We start from the raw sequence: 18,105 nt of genomic DNA, 5'->3' as shown, positions 1-18,105 counted from the left end.
CACGTTATTTCAAAATCCCTTGATGAATGGCAGAGTTACGAACCAGACAAGAAACAGACCATGTTAACCTTTAACCTCTAAGTGTGACCTTGACCTTGGAGCTAGGGGTCTGGGTCTTTAAATGACATGTCATCTTATTATGATAAACATTTATGCCAAGTTATTTCAAAATCCCTTCATGGATGGCAGAGTTATGAACCGGACAAGAAACAGACTCTGTTAACCTTTGACCTCTAAGACTGACCTTGACCTTGGAGCCAGGGGTCTATGCCTTGTGCATGATAAGTCATCTCATTATGGTGAAAATTGATGCCAAGTTAAAATCCCTTTATGGATGGCAGAGTTACAGCCCGGAAGAGAATTTACACAGAGACATGCATGGACAGACGGACAGTGCGATTTTAATATGCCCACCTTCACGAGAATAAAAAACACTATCCTGACAATATTTCAAAATAGGACCAAGTGGTTTAGAATGATGCTGTTTGAAGATTTTCTATTTTTAGCACAGCAAACTGTTCTGATTAAGTGATATCATTAATTCTATTTTTCATGATATCTTAAATTTATTTTGTGATATATCAAAAAATTATTTATTGGTATTACAAATAAAAATAGAATTATAGGTATCATAAAACTAAATTAAACAAATATCTATAAATTGTTTTTCATATCTTTAAATGCATTTAATCATATCCATAAATAAACAAGTGAATGAAGTATTGCCAAGCAATACAAAGTCCCCTACTGGAAGGAACCTTATTTTCTCTACTGCAGTATAACATAATGAACTGATATCTGTCAAAGATATATAAACAATATTGTACTACATATACGATATGTTATAACAACACACTTGGATTAAAATGTGCATATATAAAAACCCACAGTTGTTTTCATATTGAATTTTTTTGGCTGATTATAAAAATGTTATCATGTAAGTTATTTATAGTAACAACAAAGGGAAATTAATCATTAAAAAAAAAAAAAAAAAAAAAAAATCTATATAATATAAGTCCACAAGAAACTCTTTAACAGGTAGAGATAGGTCAAAATACACCTAAAAATTGGATGTAACATGCATGCTGTACCACAGAAAGGTGGTCTCGATTTTTCTCTACCACCAGTAATAAAAAAGTTACAATAAAATCTATTTATAGTAACAACAAAGGGACGTAATTCTAAAAACAAGGGTGCCTCATGGTGGTGAACATTTGGTCCAAGTTACATCAAAATCCCTCCATGCATGAAGAAGAAATGTTCCGTACAAAGTCATTCTTGCATTTGACCTTTGACCTCTAAATATGACCTTGACCTTAGACCTAGGGAACTGGTTCTTGCGCATGACATGTTGTCTCATCCAGGGGAATATTTGTGCCAACTGATATCTAAATCCTGCTTTGCATGACAAAGTTATAGACCGGACAGGAAAAAAATCCTCTTGACCATTGATCTCAAAGTGTGACCTTGACCTTTAAGCTAGGGTACTGGGTGTTGCGCATGACACGTTGTTTCATCATGGGGAACATTTATGCCAAGTAATATTGTAATCCCTTGATGGATGACAGAGTTCTGGATCGGACAGGAAAAAAACCTTATTGACCTTTGACCTCCAATTGTGACCTTGACCTTTGAGCTAAGGGTCTGGGCTTTGCACATGACATGTTGTCTCATCATGGGGAACATCTGTGCCAAGTAATATTAAAATCCCTTCATGGATGGCAGAGTTATGGACGGGACAGGAAAAAAACTCTGTTGACCTTTGACCCCCAATTGTGACCTTGACCTTTGAGCTAGGGGTCCGGGATTTGCGCATGACACGTCGTCTCATCATGGGGAACACTTGTGCTACGTGATATTAAAATCCCTTAATGAATATCAGAGTTATGGACCGGACACGAAACAGACCCATGCTATGTTAACATTTGACTGCTAAGTGTGACCTTGACCTTTGAGCGAGGGGTCTGAAAGTTGTGCATGACACATCGCCTTATTATGAGGTACATTTGTGCCAAGTAATATTAAAATCCCTTCAAGGATGGGAGAGTTACGGACCGGACAGGAAAAAAGCCTTGTTGACCTTTGACCTCCAATTGTGACCTTGACCTTTAAGCTAGGGGTCCAGGTTTTGCGCATGACACGTCGTCTCCTCATGGGAAACATTTGTGCCAAGTAATATTAAAATCTCTTCAAGGATGGGAGAGTTATGGACCGGACAGGAAAAAAGCCTTGTTGACCTTTGACCTCCAATTGTGACCTTGACCTTTGAGCTAGGGGTCCGGGATTTGTGCATGACATGTCACCTCATCATGGGGAACATTTGTGCCAAGTAATACTAAAATCCCTTCAAGGATGGGAGAGTTGTGGACCGGACAGGAAAAAAGCCCTGTTGACCTTTGACCTCCAATTGTGACCTTGACCTTTGAGCTAGGGGTCCGGGTTTTGCGCATGACACGTCGTCTCATCATGGGGAACATTTGTGCCAAGTAATATTAAAATCCCTTCATGGGTGACAGAGTTATGGACCGGACACGAAATTGCGGACGGACGGACGGAATGACGGAAAAGTGCATTCCTATAGTCCCCAAAACTGGTTTTCAACCAGTAGGGGACTAATAATGATTTTATATTAGATGAATTTGGGATATCCATAAATGAATTAATGACATCAATGAATTTATGATACCACAAAATAATAATGAATAAATGGTAAAATTGTCAATATAAACACCTATACAAAGGTTTTAAAAGTCTTTCACACATGCAACAATTCATAACACATTGCAAATAATATATTCTATTGTCACTTAATTGTTCAACTAGAATATTATATCCGGATTATGACATGCAAAAACACTCTGAGAAAAATTCAAAGTAACTACTAAAATTTTACTTCAAAATAATCCTAAATTATATATTTGATTTACAGAGGAACAGGTTAAAACAGTTAGGTACTAACACTACTAATATAATGTTTATATAACAAGAGTGCACTTGACTATTTGAAATGTTTACCAAGATATTATTGTAAATTATGTGTAAGAAATGTAAAACAAGAGCTCGTCAAACACGAAATGCCCCCCTTGATGCACTCAGTAATTGCACAAGGAACAGAAATTATATGCTCACTGTAAACAAAAGTTCTACCATTCTGGTTTAATCTGACCTTGACCTTTAACCTATTAACCTAACAAGAGATTACAGATTGATCTTGGCGCCATTCACTGAGCCATTTTTGAATGTTCCAAATTTCAAGACTAGCTCAAGGTCAAAATCAAGGCCAAATTTCATTTAGGTATAAAACAATGTGTATGTGGTCCAAAATTGAAAGCGGTGGCTTGAGAAATGTGAAAGCAGATCACTAGATCAATTTCAAGGTAAAGTTCATTTTCGGTAGACCGAACTATGCGTGTGCTTCAAATTTGGAGGCTCTAGCTTGAGGAATGTGAAAGTAGGTCACTAGGTCAAAATCAAGGTCAAATTCCATTTCGGAACACAAAACTATGCAAGTGGTCCAAAATTTGAAGCCTGTACCTTCAGAAATGTGAAAGTAGGTCACTAGGTCAATCTCAAGAGCAAAGTCCATTTCAGTACACAAAACTATGCTTGTGGTTAATTTGAAGGCTGTAGCTTGAGAAATGTGAAAGTAGGTCACTAGGTCAAAATCAAGGTCAAATTTTATTTTAAAACAAAAAACTTGCATGGGGCCCAAAATTTTAAACCCTGTACCTTCAAAATGTGAAAGTAGGTCCTGGAAATAAAAAGGTAAATTTTTTTTCAGTACAAAAACCTATGCTGTGCCCAAATATAAGGGCTGTAGGTACAGAAATTTTAAATGGTCCCTGGTAAAATTAAAGGGTCAACTTAGTCAAGGTTATTTTCCCACTAAAAACTTACATGTGGTAAAATTTGAATATGTAGTTAGGACTAAGATTCTAGTTTTTCCCTGATAATCTTTATAAACCATTGCCCTTGGACGGGGATATTTGCCCGAAGGGAAAACTTGAAAAAACTGGTGGGAAAACCACTAATGATGCACTTTACAAATTACCAAAGCCATAGTCTTGTGGTTTGGACAAAAAGTTTTTCAATTTTTTCCCTATAAAATTTTTTGTAAACCTGTGACCCCCGGGCGGGCCATTTGACCCTAGGGGAATAATTTAATAATTTTTGTGAGGACCACTAGTGAGTCTAAAAAAAATAACAAAGCCCTGGGCCCCTGGGGTTTTTGGAAAAGGGGGTTTTTAAAAGTTTTTTCCTTTTTAAAGTTATATAAACCATGTGACCCTAGGGGTGGGGCCATTTTTGACCCCTGGAAAATCTAAACAATCTTGGTTGTACTACCAAATATCAACCCCTAGGCCAGGTTTTGGACAAGAAATCAGAAACCATTTAATTTTCCGGGCCAATGTAACCTTGATTTTTGACCTAATGACCCAAATCAATAGGGGTACTGCGGGTCTGGCCAACCTAACTATAAATTTTCCTAAACGGGCCCCAAAAGCGTTCTTAGTTATTGCCGGAAACCTTTTACGTTCCTGGTCACTGTGACCTTGACCTTTGACATATGCCCTCAAAATCAATAGGGGTCATCTGTGGTCATTCCCAACCTCCCTATAAACTTTCATGACCTGGCCAGTGTCTTGAGTTACACCCGGAAAAGGGATTGGTCTACTTTCCCAACCCCGACCGACAGACCGACCGACATCTGCAAACAATTACCCCCCCTTTTCAAAGGGGGGGCAAAAAAAGTTTTTTGGGAAGGGGGGGTTTGTTTGGGGGGTTGGTGGGAAATACTGAATCTTTGTAATAGGTGTGTGTCGGGTTGGAGGGGAAGGGGGAAGCATGAAAAAATCTAAGAAAAAATACGACTAGTTGTTAGTGAAAAAACCTTGCGGGACAAAAAAAACATTTGGTTTTATATGGTAGGGGAAGAGGGTGGGGGGGAAGGGGGAGGGAAGAGGGGTAAGGGAAAAGGGAAAAGGGTAAAAGGAGGGGGCAATACGGATTAAAAGTAGGGGTATGGGCATGCCAGTCCCGGGTTTAAAGTGAAGCTGAAAGGAAAGCTAACAATTTTCTTAGAACCAAAGGGGGGAATTCACCCTGCTAAAAGGGTCTAGGCATAGGTTTTTGCCCTGTGAAGTGAAGATAAATGAGAATACCCTAGACCCCTTCTACCACCCCTTTCCCCCCCACCCCCTCAACTTCGATCTTTTCTTCAATACTTAATGAACTCCGGGAAAGTATGCTCCACAATTTAACCACCACTATTACAAATCTGACCAAAGTGATCAAAACCTCTAAGATACCTACCCTACCCCAAAAAACGGTCATTTTCTTGTTGTAAAAAACTACATATAGGGGGATCCTTGTGAGTTTTTAAAAAAAGTCCAGGGGTCCTAAGGATATGTTTCTTACAATATAAAATAAGAAAGGAAACTAAAGATAAAGAGATTCTATGATTTTTGTACCCTGTAAGACCAAATCCACTGCGTTATACAAATATTCAAATATAAATATAACAAGTTTCATACCGCTGGTATTTGCCCTGAATATTTTTTTTTTTGTTGATTTTCATTTTCGAAAAAAAAGAAAAAAAAAGGCACCCGTTCCCAAAGCCCTTGTTTCTCGGAATCTGAGGGACTTCACGTTAACCGCGAGAAGATACCTTCATCCGTAGGCCAAGAGGGGGGCAGACCTATCTGGGGCTGTTTGCTACAGCTGAGCTTTGGAGTATCAAACAGCCCCAAAGTAGTTCTATTAAAATATAGTAAAGTTTAAATCCCGAATTTTGTTTTCCACAACATTTAATCTAAACTTATTTTATCAGTGACATAAATGGGGGTTCAAAAGATCCATTTGATTAACACTTTAAAATTCTTTATTTCCCTTACTATAACTTGTCACCAATGTCTGAAGGTACATAAATGTTGCCATTTTAAAATACTTTCACCGTGTATACTGCACATATGCAGCGGAGTCAGATAAAAAACACTTTTTCAAGAGCTCCCACTGTCCATTTTATAAATTTTTCCGTTTTGTTTAAAATTATCTTAACCACTGCCACTTTTCCCAAATAAAAAGTCAAATCTTTAATTTTCCAAAAAGCTATAGTTGACAATTATTCTTTCTAACAGTCTAGGGTGTCAATCGAAACCCTTAATTTCTAAAAAAATTTAGGACCCAAAATTTTAAAATTATTCATTTTTTTTACGCCCTCGTTGTCACCATTCCAAAAAACAAGGCATATGACCGATCCTTAAAGGTTCCTTTGAAATTTATTCTTACATTAATCAGTAAAAAGAAAGCCTCAATTTTCTTTCCCAATAAAACAGGTAGCATCCTTGATTACAGCTGTCAATCAAACCACAAGGAAACTGTCCAGAAATATAGGAACAAACAATACAAATAGAACGAACACCAATCTAGGTAAACCGTCAACAATGGTCAATGTGACCATCACTGTAAGAACTGCAATGACCAAAGTTTTTATCGCCCTTTTTTTCCCCCCCGAAATTACCCCAATACCATCAATACTTCCTCTTTTTTACGTTTTTTACGCAACAGCTTCCCAATGATAATACTTTTGGTCTATATTTACCAATATCTATATCTGTTTAAAACTAATAAACCGCAATTGAAATAAAATTTTTTCCCCTTATTAGCCTACAGAATCAAAAAAAAAAAAAAAAATGGCCATACAATTTTTCTCTCAATTATTTTGTACATAATTTATAAAATTAAAAATATATGAAAAACATTAAATCTATTGAAGTAAAAATCCCCAAACAACATTTACTTGAATCAGACTTTCTATCTGTCCAAACATGGAAAATTTGGGACAGACCCTTCACCAAATTTACTTGCCAATCTTAAAAATTGAGGAGCCATTAAAATGTGAATAAATGTCTTGGCGAGAGTCTGTATCCTTTCTGGAAAAAGACAAAGACAGCATTTTACAACTCAATAAAAAAAAAGGCTGTTTTCCCCTCCCCTCTTTTTCTTATGTTAAAAAAGGCCAAATTCAAAAAAAAAAGATATTTATTTTTTTTTTTTTTAAAAACTGTACGGGAAAAAAAAATATAAAAGGGAAAAGTTTTAAAGCCCATTGCCAAAAAAGGGGTGTGTTTCCAAATTTTTTTAAAGGACTGTTGCGGCAGTTTTGGAAAAAAAAATTTTCCCAACATAGAATTTGTTCAAATTTTGTACATTTGTACATGAACAAGTGTCATGTAAGAAACGAATTTAAAAAAAATCAAGGGTCACCATGTTTTCGGATTATCTGCCCTTAAATATGCAAATTTGAAGAAAACCCCTTTTTTTAAAGGGCAGATAACTCCAAAAAACAAGCACGGTAAACCTATGATTTTTTTTGCATTTTTTTTTTAAGAAACTTTTTCATAAAAAATTTTGAACAAATTCATTTTTTGGGAAATTTTTCCCCCATCTCTCAGCGTGTCAAAGACAAAGTGTGTATCTGTAAAAATTTGAATTAAATCCACCAAACAGAAAATTGGGAGTGATGCAAAAGATTTTTGAATAAACAAAATAAAAACTGCCCCAACAAAAAATCTGTTTGCTTAAGAAATTTTGATAATCTTACCCAATTTACAGTACCAGTCCTGGACTCCAAGAAGGGAAGTAATTCAAACAAGGATACAAATTTTAAGATGGTAAGAATTAACATTCTTGTTTGCAAATTACATCAACTTTTAGCAGATATTTCACCTGATTATATGAGATGAGCAATATGAACTAGATGTAAACCAAATATTATAAACTAACACGTCACAAAGCTTTAGCATTTTTAGCCCAGGCCCAAATGTGGCTATATTTAATTTTTAAAAAAAAAGCTAAAAAAAAACAAGAGTGGAGACTGTCACAAAAAACGCCCGTCATCAAACTTGTCTAATTTCAAGGGCCATAATCCAAGAATCCCTGGGGCAATTTGACGGTTAGAACTTTCCCGAAAATTTTCCCCACAAACTTTGTCACTTTTTTGAAGATCGGAGCAGTGCCCCCCAAGCTTTTTTACAGCAGGGGGGGCATCGCCCGTTCCAAAATTTTTCCCCGCCCTTTTGCCCACCCCAGGCACTCTCCCCTTTTTACAACCATTCATTTTTTTTTTTTTAGCCAATTCCCCTTTTTTTTTGCCTAAATGTTAAAATACACTCTTTATTCCCCCCCTTTTTATGGGTGATCACGCCGGGGGGCATGACAAAATTTAAAAAAATTTAAAACTTTTACCTGCTTAATCGTCCCCCAAAGACCATGATATTTTAGATGCTCCACGCTTTAAAATCTTGAACCTTAGTGTTAAAACTTTTTCAAACCATCTAAAAATCATTATCTTTTTCGTGCCCCCTTCAAAGTGTACTTTCGTTTTCGTAATATGTGTAAATCCCCCTTTTATAAAATCGAAATTTAAGTCCAGACAACAGACATTTATGTATTTAAAAATCGTCACAATCAAATTTTAAATAGAAAAATTTTTGATTTTATCGTTTTACAAGTTTTTAAAAATAAAAGTAAGTTTTCGTCTGTTTGGAAATTGCCGTTTTTCATGAAGATTTCTTTGAAATTAGTTTATAAGATATAAGGACGGGTACACTTTAATTTCAATATGTAAAATGCTTTTAAAAATGTCTTGCTCATAATTTTTTTTAAAAAATTTTTGTTTAAAGGCTTTCGAGACTTTTAAAAAAAAGTGAAACCTTCCCGGATATAAATTTTGGGATACCCGGAATAGTCTATTAAAAGTGCTAAACTTTGCTTTTACAGTTGTAAAAAAAAACTTTCCCTGTTTTCATTATTTAAGTGGAAGTTTAAATTTTTTTCTGTATAATTGTTGGGGGTATAAAATTTATAAATATCAAGTAGCCTCATGAAGAATGTGTACTAAAATTGTAAAAGTAAAATAGGCCAAACACATGTATTGTTATTCATATGCATTCAAAAAAAATGTTACAGTTGAAATCAATGCCAAGTAAAATCAAAAAGTAGAATTTTTTTTAAAAAATGGTGCATTAGAATGACGACATAGCCTATTAAAAAGAATACCAAAAGTGCCCAAAAAACATGCCTAAATATCCCAAAAGTATTTTAAAATGCACTGTATGCAGGGCCCATTTTATTTTTTTTTCCCGGGGGCCGGCCCCGGACGACCACCCCCCAAAGCCCCCTTTCAGTCCCGACCCTCCCCTTTTTTTAATCCAGGGGAGCACTGGGATGAAAACTGTTCTACTTAGAGAGAAAAAGGGCAAAATTCACAGTTTTTCGAGAATTAAGGGGCCTACCCAAAGACCCTGGGAAATTTTTGGCTGTTATAAAAATTTGGGCCCGAGATATTATGCCCACAAACTTGCAAAAGTTTAGTGAAATCCGATGAAAACTGTTTGACTTAGAAGCGGACTCTTTGGCGCTGACCCCCCTCCCATCCCTGTTTTTTCACTGAAGGATTCAATGCCTCTGGTGAGACTCAAGCCACATCGTTGAGGTGCAGGTGATTTAAAGTCAGCAACCTTAACCACTCGACCACAGAGGCTCCTCTAAAACAAAATGTTCAAAAAATTTGTCAAATGTCAATTTCTTAGGTTTTGAGATTTTGAAAATAGTTCACTGCATTGAATTATGACAGGATTTTATCACAGAAATAGCTCCTCTCCCTATAACTTACCTTACGATCACTTTAGTTCAGTTACCACAGTTGCTTTCAAATTCACTCTGAAAATGAGAAAAAAAGTAACCATCCAGAAATATATACAAAAACTTTTCAATTATGATTTTGAACACCTACAAAATCTTAAAATAAAAACCCCTTTTGCATACTGAAAACTCCTGAATCAACATGGTTCTGGACAAAAAAATATGCCTGTCATTATGTATGTTCCCTTTCAGAAAAAAGAGAATCTGAAAAGTGTATCTAAAATAATATAGATTTGATTTTTTTTTTTTAAACTTTAAGGGCTTTGTCTTTGACCATAGCACTCTTTGCAACAATATTGTTTTTTTTATTTAAACCCAAAAAAACCACTCTAAAGGCCCAAACATTAAAAAAAAGCCCGGAATACTAAAATAGTGATATAAGGGCCCATAAAAATTTATTCACAAATGTGAAGTCCTTAGATTTTAAAAAAAAGAGCACAGTTAATATTCCCTTACATCCCATAACCCACCAAGACAAAAAAAGAGCAAAATTTCTAGCAAAATTTTTAGTCAGATTACATGGCCCAAATATTCAAAGGCAAAAAATTTTTTAAATTTCTAAAAATGAAATGAAAACTCAAAAAAAAAGGCAAAGAATCCTCAAAAGAGCTTTAGCCAAAATTTGTTGCGACTCAGTAAATGGTGTTGGCGTGAATGAAACCTTTAAAAACTGCAGACAGTGTCTGTTACTTTTTTAAACTGTATAAAAATTCGAAGATCAAAGAGTGTGATGGGTGAAAACTGGTGTTTTTCTTAGCCACTCCTAGAAACAAAATAATTCGAAGTAATTGTTTTTATTTGTGACAGGCAATCTAATCATAAAAAAACTTCAAAGGCCCAAAAAAAAGGGAGGAAAATACAGTACACAGTAGTAAATTTATTGGTTCTTCGCTTGGCATATTGCCGTGTGATGGGGGAAAACTTTAATCGTTACGACATACATTATGGGTTTAAAAATTTCAAAAATTTCACTTTTTGGAAATTATTTGTTTTTTTTTTTACAAAAAGCAATGAGGAATTAAATTCCCCCTTTTGTACATTAAGTTTTTTTAATTTATCTCATTTTCGCAAAAAAAATCAGCTTTAAATTCAAATGGCAGCAAAAATTTCATCAAAAATTTCTCAACAAATTTTTGGTCTTTCGGGTTGACGTGAGTGGAGATTTTCCCCCATAAAAAAAAAAAACTCAATTTTTCCCCTGGATCGCATAAAAATTAGCGGGACTGTTCACTAGGAATGCTAGACAATTCAATCCCAAAGACATATCGACCCCTCAAAAATTATTTTTATGTTTTGTTTTTGTATTACTTTTTGATTTTCTTTATGATGACAATTATGATTTAAAAAATGTTTTTGGAATTTTTTTGATCCAAATGGATAATAAGATCGTAAACCGAGTGAAGCCCATTTAAAAAAATTTTTTACATGAATCAAGCTTCTCCATCGGCATAACGACGCCTTCCTAAAACCAAATATAGCTTCCTCCTGAGCCTTAAATTATCCCGCACGTGCCTCAAATAGGTCAAATTCTTTATATTAACAATTTATGTGGTACCAAAGTTGAAAGCGGTTGGCGGAAGTTTATGAATCATCATAGATCAATTTCAGGTAACATTCGGTAAAAATTATCGTTGCCTTAAATTGGATTATTGAGGAAAGTGAAAAGATCATATAAAATTTGTTTTCATTTCGGAAACATGAAAAAATCAATTGGTCCATAATTGTAATTACCTTCGATAATGTTACAAAGATATATAGGCCCAAGACAAGCCGATTTCGTTAACAAAAATCTTGTGGTAATTTGAAGCGAAGGCTTAAAATGTGAAAGTAGGCATATAACATCATCTAAACAAAAAACTATGATTTTAATTATGAGCATTATTCAAATTTTATGAGGTATATCATAATCAATTTTTTTCTAACAACAGTTGACCCAAATATGAAGTTGTAGTCCAGATGATTATCCATCAATATGGTCTGACTTATGCAGGATTTCTTCATTTCAAAACTTACATGGTAAGAAGGTACAGTTGCGAGTCCCGGTCAAGACTGCACATATTTCCGAGAGGTTACTTGAAAAAATTTTCACTAGACTCATTCATTTAACTGTTTTGTGGTTTGGACGAAGCATTTTCAAAGTTTTTTCCTTTGTTTGAAAACATGCGGGCAGAAAACCTAATAATTAACTAATCTAGTGTGTACCTAGGATTCATGTACCAGTACAAACCACCCTGTTCTCGAAAAGGGGTAAACTGCCTAGCTTTAACCTATGAATCCAAGGGGGGGACAATATTTACATAAAAACAAAATTTTGTTCTATTTAAAATAAAAGGCATTTTCCATAAAAAGTCAAACCTTAACGGTTCGGGCAAGTATGTTTGATAATCCACCTCAAAACAATAAGGAGGGGTCATGCCACCAACCACCTCTCTACTGGGGCCTCAAGCGTTCTTGATATTCAAACCTTTTACGTTCCTGTCATTCCTGCTAAAACTGACTCTAGGAAAATGAAAGGGGTCATTTTGGTGTTTACCTCCCTTACTTTCAGTTTAGGCCCATGTTCTTGAGTTTCATGCGGAAAGTTTTAGGTTTCGGGTCACTTGACGTGTTTAACATCTCCCCAACTTGTCCTACTTTCTTACACCCCTACCTTTATGATAACATGGTTTCTGAATATGGAGTTTTTCTGTTCAGGGTTAGGGTGTTGCCAAAATAAAAAATGGGCAAATTTTGCAGCAATATCAAAGCATATTACAACTTATTAAATTGGCAATAAAGCGTAAATTGGTTTAAAATGAAGAAACCAAATTTTTCTTTGTCAGTGAAGAACTTAACCTTTTAAATTCAAAAAATATGAAAACATCTCTTGTTATGCCCCCTTTTTTGGTCTTGGAAGGCTTCTTATTATCACAAACGGATTGTATATTCCAATACAGTATGTAGTGTGTGCTGATTGCTGATAAAAATATACCACTCTTTTAAGGGGGGATAAAGATTTTTATAATGGAAAAAATTGGTGTGGATTTGGATAAATATGACTTTTTTGTAGTGTCTGGATCAATGGGTGGCAATATGGAAATTGAAGACCCACAATATTTTCATTTGTATTGTTTTGTAAGCTGTGAGAGAAGCAAAAAACATTTTTTATTGCGAAGGGAAGTGGTTGGGAGGAAAAAAGATTGTGTAGGTAGGGTAATGAAAATTTAACTGGATAAATTTGCTTACATTAAATAGAAATACATCAAGAGCTTGGGTTTTAAGTGAATGCTGATAAGGTAAAAACTGATTTCCATCAGATAAGAACTTTCATCCTTGAAAATTTTGGGATAGGTTTTTGTGCATGTTGTAAGTGAAAATGAAACTTAGACCTTCTAACCAGTCCTCCCCCACCCCTTCCCAATTCGATTTTTACATTACAAAAACTTTTAATTTGAAACAACCTATAATGTCACATTTTAACCACCACTATTCTAAAACTGACCCAAAGTTTTTAATTGTACTGATCCTACACTACAAGAAGGCATTTCTTGTTGTAACAATCTCTAATGATCTTGGGGTTTTAACAAGTCCTTTTTGATATGTTCTTATAAAAGTCAAATAACAAAATGAAAACCCAAAAAGAAAATCATTACGAAACAAACAATGTGAGAATGAAAAATTTATTCTTGAATAAGAAGCCAAAATTATGCGGTAGTCATGGAAATTTTTTCATTGCAGTTCCCAAATATTACGAAAGAAGAGAAACAAGGACAGAGAGTCCAAAAAGGGAATGGGAATTTAGAGGAAATAGAAAACAAGATACTGATCCGTAATGTGCAATGAAACTATGGGCTTTGCAAAAAGGAGAAAACGAGAAATTTAGTCAATTACAATAGCAATTTAAAAGATAAACCGATAATATGTTTTCCAAAAATATCTTCATATCTTTTCTCTGTTCAAGACACAAAAAATACTAGAATAACGCATTAAATTCATTGAATTCAATGTTTTGTTCAAAATTGTGGTACATATTGTATCTACTATTTCTAAAGATTTAAGGATATTGCATCAAATAATTCGCAGCGGTAAGTCGTACAAATAATTGCATAGGACGTGCCCTCATTTTAAAAATTTTACGTTTTGATGTAAACCCTGCTTTAACATTGCACAGTATATCAATTGAAAAGTAACAATGTTGTGAAGTTTCAATCATTCATTATGAGTACTGAGATCCAGTCTCGACATAAAAACCCTTAACAAAATAATAGCGAAGTCAAAAATGCATAATTTGTAAAAAAAACAAATGATATGGACCATCCTTTAAAGTTCATTGGTCAATTTACCCATTACAATAATAGTGAAAGAAAGCTCATTTTCAATCCATTAAAATGGTAATTTTGATACAGCTTAATCAAACCACAAAAAATGTCCAAGAAATAATAGGAAACAAAAAAAAAAAGAACAACACAATTATGAAACCGTCAACAAGTCAATTGACCATCACTGTAGAATCAATACCAAATTTTATCAACTTTCTTCCCCATATTACAACACACAATATTCATCAAAAGTATTCTTACGAAGCTGTCCATAAAAATGTTCATATTACATACTAAATTTTAACAAATAAAGCATTTGAAACAAATTATTTCCTATTAGCCATAAAAATAAAAAAAAAACTAAATCTTCCTTAAATTATTTTGTACATAAAGAATTAACACTTATGAAAACACAAAAACATGAATCAAATTCCAACAACATTACTAATAGACATCTATAGTCCAACACTGAACTTTGGACAGACCCTTCACCTAATACTTGAATCTTCAAATTGAGGAGCAATTTACAAGTGAATCAATGTCTTGGAAGAGATCTTATCCTATTCAAGACATAGCAAAGCCAGCATTTACAACAAACTAACAAACGGCAAGCTCCATCAGCTCTTTCGCATAGTTCAACAGGCCAAATTCCAAAAAGATTTGTACTTTTTTTTACATGTCAGCTATTCAATGAAAGCTTTAAGGAGTCTTGTAGTCTTTGAATGTTTTACTGTTGCGGCAGTTCGTTGTTAAAACCAAAAACGATTTGCAATTTGTTAATACAAAGTTCATGTTAAAAAAGAATGTGAAAAAAATCGATCCCATGCCTTTTGTCGGTATCTGCCCTAACAAAATTTGAAGAAAACTACAGTTTTTGCAGATAATCCTCAAGGTGACCATATTTTTTTTGATTTTTCTGTTTCTAACAAGACGGGTCAATATAACAGTTTGAACAATTTCCCCCTTTGGAATTTTGAATCTCCAGAAAGTTCTGACAAAGGGTGTGAAATTTGAATTAAATCCCAAAGTAGGGAGTATATGACAGATTTTCTGAAAACAAAATGTCATATAACAACAAGAAAACTTGTATTTCAAAGACATTTTGATAATCTACCTCAATTTACATACCAGTCAAAGGGGAGTAATTCTATAAAGATGCAAATGTTAAGATGGAAGACATTAAACATTGCATGTTTAATCTTACATTTAAAAGTTTCATGATTGTTGAATCACATTCCAATTAGGGGTCACAAATATTATAAGATTACAAGAAAAATTTTACCAAATGCCAGTGTCGGAAATACTTTAATTTGAAAAAAAGAAAAAACAAGAGGTTATGAGACTGTTAGTGTCAGTCATATTGCAATAGGTGAACAAGAAATGGGGGAATTTCATTCCATTTGTTAGTAAGTAGGATGAAAACTGTTTACATACGAAACCCAACTAAAAATTTCTAGAATCGAAAAAGGGGGGCATAATTTTGTTAAAAATGGGCAAATAATTATGAACCTTGTGCAATTTTGTAGATCGTGAAAACTGTGAATAAAGCGTGAAGTTTGGACGCCATTCCCATCCAAGTGGTTACTGAGATTCACCTCTTGAGATCAAGCCCATTGACAAAAATGTTTAAGTCGCAAAAAGTCGCATAATTTTTAAAAACAAAATGGTTATAAAACTTTGTCAATGTAATTTCAGTTTTGGTTAACATGAATATTGTTTGACGGTTTCTACCCAAAAATTCCCCAATGATTACTGAGATACCTTTACATACCAAAACTTAACTTCAAATCACTCTGAAATGGGGAAAAGAACCATCCATGCAAAAAGCTCCACTTTTCTATGAAACACTAAAAATCCTCATATAGCTTATCATACTGTAAACTGCTAATGCAAAAACTGTGATTCTGGACAAAAAATTTAATGCTTCTTTATGTATGTTACCTTGGGTTGTTTCTTTATTCTGTCTGTTTTCTTCTTCTGTTTGTCTTTGACTGACTTTGATATTGTTTTTTAGTAACCAGCAAAACCATAAAATGCCCAAAATTACAAAAGTATGGATCAAATTTGTGTTGGTATATTTTTTACAAATTTTCCTTAATTAAAAAAAAAGACTTTTTTCCATTAATCCAATAACATATCATAGTTCAACTGGAAGCTTAAACTTTGTTATGATTTACATTGGAAATATATCAAGGCAATAATGTAGTTTGTCTAGAATGCAACCAATATAAAGGTTTCATCAAAGTCACATGTGTTTTCATTTAGCCCAAATTGTTGCGACTGGTTTGTTTGCATGAAGGTTGATTGAGGTAGGTTTCTTTGTTATGTTGATGAGATCAAGTGTTATGTAACTGTTTTTTGGAGCAACTTTTGTCGCAAATAATTGAATAATTTTTATTCTTAAGGCATTTCATCAAACAAAAGGTTCCATAGCTGGAGGGAATAAGTACAATGGGTTTTTCTACCTTTATATTCCCGAAGTAGGCTGTTTAAAGTCAATTTTTCTACAACAATATTAATTTTAAAAAAAGTTTAAAATTTGATATTTTTTTTACACAAGAAATGAAATTTCCCCTTTGTCCGTAATGTTTTATAAATTTCTTTATGAACAAATGTTTATTAAATTGAATTTCAAAATGTTTAAAATTTGCTTTCTTTTGTGCTACGTTGTGGGCTTTTAATGCAAAATCTAATAATTCCAAATGCCAGTATGGAAAGTTATAGGAATGTAAAATTTTCAATCAAGAATATCACCATCGAAAAAAATTTTTCTGGTTTTGGAAATTTTTGATTTCCATACAAAATGATTAACACACATCGTTGGTTTTTTTAATGATTGTCGTAAACGAGTAAACTTTAGTTAGTCATTCCCACATAACCCTTTAAACTCGATATATTGTGCAACGGGGGCCAATTATTGCGATCACTCTTAAATCATGTAACATTTTTGTAGTGTCCTGTAAGGACATTTTAAAAACGGTAATTAAATAAACCAATTTATTTTCAAAAATCAATTAATATTTTTTAAGCCCCTGATCATTCTTTTTGCATATTAATCCCAATGTCATTGTTACATGAATGAAGTAATTCCCAAACTGTTTATCGTTGTCAAATCTTGTTGTGTTTAGATGCGAAGAATTTTGAAAAGTTGTTAAACAAACAATGTTGTTATTTATAAATCACTTTTTGAAAATATTTAACAACAATGATGGTTTTATGATGGTTTCGATGATTCAAATTTGCTGATTTTGTACTTGTTCAAAGGCACGTTAAGCCAAAATGAATTCTACCGTTCAGTGTTTTCCTAAATTACCCCATAGTGTCATTTAGCCTTTTTTGTTTGTAGTCATCCGTATCTGTAACCGCATTATTAATTTCCTGGCTTGTAAACTTTCCTACTGCAGCCCACAGTCCAGTCAAACAATGTTTTTTGGTATTTGGTCCCATATTAGCCCTCACGGTGAAAATTTATATTGAAAAACTTAAAATTTTTTTGCAAAATTCCATAAATTCCCTATCGCCATTCTATCTTTACCATATTGTAAGGTGATTCTGGGTTTTGGAGGTTTCATTCCTGGACTTTATTTCATATATAGTAGGTGCTTTTTTTTAAAGAGTCTTCAAAGATTATATTCCTCTTCAAGAGGCTCTTGATAGAAAAAATAATTTTCCGACACCAGTCCTGTGTATCTCACTTTTTGAAATTTTTAGCATTTCTTTCATTATAGGCCATATCGCAATGCTGTCATTCTAATTGATTTCAAAGATAAACAAAATTAAATTCGCGTAAAAGTGCTCACACTTACAATAACACTTACAGTTTCCGAAACACTTAAACGTTTTGAAGTTTTTGAACTACCACTTCCTGTTTGAAAATGGCGTACAAAGAACGAGAACTCTTTGTTTAAAGGCTGTGCACCACTAAATATTACCGCCCACGAAAACATAGTTAGATATAGTACTAGAGAACAATCAATGACTGTAATAAAAATCCTACTTTGCATTTATCCATACACATGTATGTCACAAGCTGAAAGGGAAAACAAAGTAACTGTGGAGGTTTTTTTTCTTGTTTTATATGATATGTATGTATCTTACAATT

The 18,105-nt window shown here is 33.9% G+C and overlaps 1 protein-coding gene across 2 annotated transcripts in view; it reads right to left on the bottom strand.

Annotated features, from left to right (window-relative positions):
• The window catches only part of LOC123524698 (focal adhesion kinase 1-like), a 118,641-nt gene extending 100,744 nt beyond the window's left edge, over positions 1-17,897 (bottom strand). Inside the window, exons 1-2 of one of the 2 annotated variants that reach the window (XM_053538604.1) lie at positions 17,822-17,897; positions 9,677-9,723 (exon numbers count right to left, since the gene is read on the bottom strand). The gene's annotated coding sequence lies outside the window, so the exon portion shown is untranslated. Of the gene's footprint in view, positions 1-9,676; positions 9,724-17,809 lie in introns of both variants that reach the window. The other variant, XM_053538605.1, reaches the window with a different exon arrangement.
• Between the last annotated feature and the right edge of the window lie 208 nt (positions 17,898-18,105).

The sequence above is a fragment of the Mercenaria mercenaria genome, chromosome 3 (genome assembly GCF_021730395.1).
Source record: "Mercenaria mercenaria strain notata chromosome 3, MADL_Memer_1, whole genome shotgun sequence".
Classification (NCBI taxonomy): Eukaryota; Metazoa; Mollusca; class Bivalvia; order Venerida; family Veneridae; genus Mercenaria; species Mercenaria mercenaria.
Note: the sequence above shows the minus strand (reverse complement) of the source record. Positions and strands in the feature narration are given on the sequence as shown.